The sequence below is a fragment of the Pseudorasbora parva genome, chromosome 5, assembly GCF_024679245.1.
Source record: "Pseudorasbora parva isolate DD20220531a chromosome 5, ASM2467924v1, whole genome shotgun sequence".
Classification (NCBI taxonomy): domain Eukaryota; kingdom Metazoa; phylum Chordata; class Actinopteri; order Cypriniformes; family Gobionidae; genus Pseudorasbora; species Pseudorasbora parva.
Window position 1 is genome coordinate 4,812,403 of NC_090176.1, and position 8,070 is coordinate 4,820,472.

Genomic DNA, 8,070 nt, shown 5'->3' on the forward strand with positions numbered 1-8,070 from the left:
ATCTACATGCCAAAATGTAGTTATAGTCATCGCACCACCTGCTGGAAGCAGAAAGTTTGGCAAATACAAATGACTGACGTAGTTATCCTATATACTTAAATGCATATTGACTATTGTATATGAAAATATGACTCTTATTTGAGCTAGCTTAATTCTTTATTGTGTTCACCAACTCGTCTTACATCCTCAAACGTTCACGTCACTTCACTCTACAGAATGCTGGGTTAAAAACAACCCAAGTTGGGTTGAAAACGGACAAACCCAGAAATTGGGTTGATTGAATGGGTCCATTCACTGTGGGTTCAAACAACCCAATTTCTGGGTTTGTCCATTTTCCATTCCCCAAACCTTAAAGTAACCGGCATTCATTATTTTTGTTTAATATAACAAACACATTACTTTAATTAAACATCAGGTTATTAGACTAATTAAGCATGCAACATTGCCCACTGTCATGTGTTTTCCTAAAGCCACGAGTGGCGGGGGCACAAGTGTGAGGGCCCTTTATCGCTGCTTGCAGCTTTAATTTGTTTTTGATAAACTCAGGATGTTTTTTTTTTCCGTGTGATATTGAGACTCAATCAGAGTGCAATTTCCTATGAAGCCCCATACAGGTCTTGTATTTCTTTCAGAATACCATGTGATCAGTCCTGTAACAAATAGCAAACTTCATGTACACTTGTGTCCTCGCAGACTCATGGCCTCCATGTGCACATCCACAAGACCGTTGGGTGTAACATTTGTCATTTTAAGTCTCAAAGAGGTTAATAAACCTGCAGTAGAGGGTGTGCACTTCTGCCGAGCTGCACTGATAGTGTTTTAAAGTATTTACAAGATGGGAAATCATAAATTACAACATCAGGTGCAAATTTACCATCATTACAGGCTTAAATTAAATGTCCAAGTTCCCCACTCATAATTACGATTTAGTGAAGCTGTTCGTATGCATTCGGCTCATAAATACGATCTTTCTGACTTGCTCTGCAGCAGTTTCGATTTGCGTGTTGTATCCTTACTTAAATTTGCACATTTCTTTTGATTGGTTGAATTGTGAGTCGTGAACTTCTAAAGTTTATACTATGTCTAACTTATCCCTGTCAAGTGTTGTACAATCAACAATACTAAATAATTTAATTAGTTAACAAACAAACAAACAACAAATAAATAAATAAATAAATAAATAAATAAATAAATAAATAAATAAATAAATAAATAAATAAAGGCATGGCTTATAACCAGAAGAACACCATCGCCACATTCAGTCATGGTCATCAGTCAGTCTTTGCTGCTGCACAAACCTCTGCTTTGCTGGATTCATTTTTAGTAGTACTGCGCCATTTTGGCAAAAATTGTAACGTGTTCAGTGTAAACTTACTGAAGCTTGATGATCACCGGACTTTCCAGCAGGACAGTGATCCCAATTATACATCCGAATCTATCAAAGCTTGACTCAGGTAAATCCTGCTCAGTCTCTAGATTTATATCCCTTTGAAATTCTTTGGTGAGAAGCAGAGGAAGCACAGACACCAAAGAGCATGAGTGAGCTGGAAGCTTTTACTGATGAGGAATGGTCTAATATTGCAGTAGATTGTCAGCAATGTTTAGGACTATTGGGGGTTATTAAAGGGGCTATATCTGACGTCAGATGAGGCGATTGTCCTTGTACAGGGCATGAAAGGCGCGCGAGACTAGGGCACCATTTACACGTACATGGTTATTTTTAAAAACGGAGACATTTCCCTTTGTCTGCAGCCTTTGTTTACACGCAAATGGAGAATTCGCCTCTGAAAATCGCAGACTGATCTCATGAAATGGTGTATGTATGATACGCCTATTCGTTTGCCATTTTTGGCGTGCTATCAAGACGCACAATCGCTTTTTAGCGTGTTTATCAACGCCGTTTCATTCTATCCCCCTACACTCCCCCTACCCCTAAACCTACCCAACACACACACACACACACACACACACACACACACACACACTCACAAAATCTACCCATCACAGGAAACATTCTGCATTTTTACTTTCTCAAAAAAAAACTCCTCCTGTGTGATTTATAAGCCTTTTGAAAAGTGGGGACATGGGTAATGTCCTCATATTTCACCCTCTCCTGTAATACCTGTGTCATACCCATGTCATTACACACATCTGTGTCCTCGTATGACACAAAAACAAGCACACACACACACACACAGCGTAGACATTCACACGAATAGCTCAAAATGCGCACAGATAAAGTGGCATGTTTACGCAAAGTCATGATGCCATGTTGAAAAACGAGTCTTTCGAAAAACTGTGTCACCGCCAGCGCCGCCGGGACTCTGGCTTACGTGGGCGTGAGCTTCTCGTTACACCGCCACCTACAGGTTTGGCATGCTCTTGACCATATATATGTTTTCAGAATTACTCAGATGTGTATTAACACTTATGCTGAGTTGATGTGTAAGGAGTAATTGACTACGGCCGTTGAATAAATAGAAAAAATAATTCACAGTCAATTATTATGCACTGTGGGGCAAAATCCTCCCTCATCTCCCCCTATTGACAGAAATGAGAGAGGGACGGGACGATGTGAAGGATTTTTCAACCGGGACTTTTTACTGCACCGAGTTGAAGTACTCTCAGAAGTGCTCGTCCGCCACATATTATAGTTCTCCTTTTTAACCCACTTAGAAAAGCACCAAGTTTTATTTTGTCACCATACTTGATCGTTCAGCTATTGGTGTAGCTGTATTTAAATAGGGGAAACGTGGAGGTGTTTGGTCGCTTCTAACTTGATCTCTGTTTGGTTCCATAGTGAATGAACTGGGCTTAGTGGGCTAAGCTAAATGCTATCAGATCGTCACGACGCGTCAGAGAGATTAAGAGCACACACTGAGACGAGAGAGGTGTGTGTCAACTCAGCTCAGTTAAGGGAATAACGGTTTATTAAGCGGTGGAGTATCCCTTTAAGGTGCATGTTTATATCTACTGTTGTGTTTTGTCAAGCTTACAAAATTAAGAATTGTAATAAATTGTAGCTATTGTATGAATAAATAACCAGGGCTGGAAATCGTGTGTATCAGAGACAGAGGAAGACAATCACACAGATTCAGATTCACAGATTTAACAACTAAAATCAGCCACAAGAGGGCGTCCTAACAAAAGCATTGGCGAGAGTGCGTCCTTCAGTGCTTTAACACCATCTCAGATGTGATGATTTCACTAGAATGATAACAGACTTAATGTGGAAATAATGCGAGTTTAGTGGCTGTGGTGAGGACAGTATGCAGTTACACCGCTGAAGGGTTTCTTATCAGCATTTCTTATCAGCATTTCCTTTTCTTGTTATATTAATATTCACACTGTGGTGAAGCTCAGGACTGGCAGCACAGACGAATGCTCTTCCTCTGTCACGACAGAAACAGAAACCGCTGTGGGTTGAGCTACAAAGGCAGAAATGAGAGCATTTCACACATTTGAAACATGTTTTAAGTAAAGATGTGTAAAGATAATTTCCCACGCTTCTCTAATTTATTAAAGTGCAACCACATCATAGGAGTAGTTTTGAATACTTGAAAAACACAGTAAAATTTTACGAGGTTGACCAACATGTTTGGTTTAGATTCTTTCCCTGTGGAGTTGTCCTGCAGAGAACATTACTGGAGAGGTTTTGACTGTGTTTCAGACATCCTCTGCGCTGTGGAGAGCCGTTCATCTCGGATTAAAATGGCTGAGGCAGCATATCTCTGCCCCTGTGTGTAATACACTGGTCAGTTTACAATTGAGTAAAATAACCATAGACAAGCAGACGCCGGGGTCTCTTACTCTTTTATTTTAGTGAATTAAATATCAGCTTTGCCTTGTGCCTGGTGTCTATTTTGACACAAGTAGCCCATTTTATCTTTCCTTTGTACTACTGGGAACTTTTTAACTGTGGATCTCTTAGATTGGTCTTTATGGATGCCTGTTTCCGCCACTAAATTAAAAATTAAAAAGAGTAACTGCGATACCCCCACTACCCCCACCCCACCCCACAATTCTGTGTTATAAAGTCACAATTCTGAGACCAGGAGGCTGTAAGGGTGGATCGCCTACAGTGGTTCTGACTGCAGATCTAGCGTGTTGGTGCGGCAGGGGCGGCAGTGGCTCAGTGGTTCATGTAGATTGTCTATGAGCTGAAAGGTTGGTGGTTCGATCCACGGTTCCACCTGACCAAGTGTCGAGGTGGCAAGGTGGCCTTGAGCAAGACACCTAACCCCAGCTGCTCCCGACAAGCTGGATGGTGCCTTACATGGCTGACATCACTGTCAGTGTATGAATGGGTGAGTGTGAGGCAAAAATGTAAAGCGCTTTGGATGGCCATAGGGTCTGTTAAAAGCGCTATATAAATGCAGTCCAATTACCATGGTAGAAAACTGTACATTTCTTGTCTATAACCACCCACTGCAACTTATACCAACGACGGAAATAAGCGCAGTTACAATAGCAAAATATGTGGGAGAGCGTTGCTTTAATGTGACTATATGTATTGCAATAGGGAGCACTTCAAAGTCAATACCAAATCAAAACTAGTTAGCAAATCATTTATAATTGAAAGAATTTAATGACAAAATCCGGTTATGGTTACACTTAAAATAGTTACAAAATAGATGAATGAGATGATAAAAACTTATGCCATTAATCGTACCCAGCATGTATAGAATGTTACCTGAGAGATAGGGATAGTTAGAGAGAGAAAGAAAGATAGAGAGAAAAAGAGAGAGCAAAGAGAAGAGCCAAAGAAGGCCCCTAGAAGTAGCCTAGAAATCTATACGCACCCTAGCGGCAGCAAATTTAATCTGCCCGCAAGTGTCGTCTAGCAACTCTCAATACCCTTCTGAGCTGTATTCCTCACAATCTGGACGGGCCAATCACATCGTGTATAGAGTCGGCGGGCGGGGCCATAATGACGACGGCCGAGTTTCGTTTGCGTGCTTCTAGTAACACAGAAACTGGCGAACGGCGGCGGTCTTTCGAATCAGCTTTGACCGCGACTCTGGAAGACTTGGAGTTAAGCTTTTCTCTGAGAAAAGAACAAAGAGCGGCACTGAAGTCATTCTTAAAAAGGGAAGATGTGTTCTGAGTTCAGCCGACCGGATACGGTGAATGTTTAATTTGTCAGCTAGCTCTGCTTCACCTTCGTAGCTCCGGTTGGTGTAGCGCTATCCTATCGCGTGCAGAGGGAGTTTGAAAGAGAACCGTTTATCCGCCCCTCGGATTGAGCCGTCAATGATGAGTTTACAGACCAAACATCTTGATGTGGGTCTGGCTTGTCAGGCTACCCTAGAAGCGACAGCCAAAGCAAAAGACAGCGTCAGAGGAAAGAGACCCCCGAGCAACAGTTGCAATCTTCTTTTATCCATCCCTTGACCATGTGACTGAAACCCTGAGACATTCAAACTGACCAATCAGACCAAACTTCCCCCACTGTACTACAGGTGTGGCACCATTTGGCCTACAGGCCCTCAACATCTCTTTGTCTTTAGGAATCCCAAACAGCCCCACTGATAAGAGAGAGGGAGGTGGAACACACTAACACAAATGTCTTTGTTCAAAGTCAAATATCAAATATCTTTGATTATTTTGGATTCTTACAAGGCCAAGGCAGAGCGAGAGAGGCTGAGGTGGAGCCGCAGGACTGAGAACCAAGGTGGAGCCCAAAGGAGTGGAAAGACGAGACTTAATAGAAAAATTAAGTCAACGCGGAGTGGGTGTTTGTGTGCGTTGGGTCCCCAAGACCCCATTTCGCCTGGCGGTGTGCAACACATTCTTTTGTAACATCCGAAGATGAACGAGTTCTCGGCGAATCTAGCTGAGAATGACATCTCATCACACCGGCCCCCAGTTTGCACATCCACATTAGGTGCTTATATTTACTAAATGAGCCTACAAAAGCCGAAATAAGCCCTTTTAAATAAAGATCCACGTTTAACCAAATCAATAAATAAATCACGGTACTAGAATGTTTAGTGAAATTAGGAAATATTTAAGAGATCGTTAATTTAGATGCATATATTTTGTTCTGTCTTGATATTATTACTTGTTTTGTCACAAGTAATAATATCAAGGTTTACTGAGTTTTACACGATTCTTTTGTTGTGTGGTTTTTGGTGAAATGTACTTAAATAAAGATCATCATCTGTGTATATTAGCCCACTTCTTCACGACACTTTTTCCTGATGGTTTATAGAACAATTACTCCGAGTTGCCCTCTGTCGTTTCAAAGAATAGCACAACGGCGAGTGCATCAAGTATAAACGCCTCGTTCGTTTGGGGAGGACCGCGTGCAGTCAGCGACCGTATAAACAAGACTTCAGGACATCAGTCCCCTGTGGAGCTGAGGGGCCGAGGAGCCAAGGTGGACTAACAGGCTTGGTGGAAGACCAGATGGTTTGAGAAGAAGAGTGGAGGAACCGGATGGGTAGGCCATCAGTGACAAAGCAAACTTGGAACTAGACAAAACCAGTGGGAATGGGAGAGTTTGTGGAATATTTTTCAATCCATCAATTAGTCTAATAACCTGGCATACCTCGCCCGCAGCAGCTCCAGTGCCTTCATACTCCACTAATACACCCACCTAGATAGACGTTTTGCTGACTCACAAACCTGGTCAGACTCTCTGAGGTCTCCAGGACGAAAATAGGCTCGGACTCGCTATGAGGCTCTTTCTCCGTGGTGGGCCTGGCTGAAGTCTGGTTGGGCTATCTGGAGTGGGGCTGGTGGAGTGCTCGACCTCGTTGAACACGGTAAAGGAAGATCCACACTGAACCAGCACCAACATATGCAGGCCTTACTCTCACTCATTCTGGTCTAAAAAAAAGGGAGCAATCTGGAAAGCGAGTAAGGCACGGCAGGTCTAAAAATGTCGAGGGCACGATTCTCCTGATCCATACAGAGCAGGTGAACAGCTGGTAAGTCATGTTCATTTGTCTCTTTCTTTGAGTTTGGTGTTCTGTCATGAGTGATCTACATTATGCATGACAAAGGAGTAGCACAATGAACATTAATGAACATCCAAGAAACATAGGAAAAATAGCAAATCACACAAACTACAGACGAACAATGACCTGAGGGGTTAAATATACGGATAGTTAACATAACTGTTTTAGTTTATTCTTAGCTAAAAACACTTGGTTCTTTCAAAAATATATGTGCTCATTAATGTATATTTACTTCTTTCAAGTAATAAAGTATTCTCATAAGTTTATAATATTCCATTGAAAATACATACGGGTGAGGCGTTCGAATGCCGGTCGCCATGATGCCCCTCCATCTTGAAAGTACATTAGCCAAAGAGGGACATACCCGTAAATTCAAGCTTCGCCTTTCACGTTTTAACACTCGATGGCACTGTGTCGAATGTGAAGAGGGGGATTGCCGTGTTAATCTTGGACTAAATCGGCCACCGTAGGAGTTAAAACGAAATCAGAATTGAGAGGAACAGAAACTACCGTATTTTCCGGACTAATTCACACTTTTTTTCATAGTTTGGCTGGTCCTGCGACTTATATATCAAATTTAATTCATACTGACTGATGAGAATAAACATATAGCCGCTAGAGGGCGCTCTATGCTGCTCCTGTAGCCTACCCCAGAATTTTTTTTTACTGAAAACAAAAAAAAACTCTTAACTGAAATATTCACTTAAAGACAACAATTTAGAAAGACTGAACACAAACAAAATGCCCCCATAAAGAAAATCTTATTCTGCAGATTACAAACTGCATGTAGTAAAATATACAGCCGAGAACGATTCACACAGCGTAGTCTTGCGCAGCTGAGCCTCTCCCAAGTGTCTTTCTTGCTTGGGCCATCTTGCTTTCAGTCCGAAAGTAGCTTTCATCTTTTTCTTCATTACAGTTAAAGTAACCTCTGCTTTTCGCCAGTCCCGTATTAGTTTCTCATTCACTTCAAATTTTCTTCTGCTCGGTTATTTACAGTGTTATGCCCCAGTATGGGTCATATTGTGTGGGTTTGGTTGTCCTTTGTTTCTTTTCTTATAGGTTGGAGTTAGCGTGAGTGGCATCCTGATCACTGATGGTCTAC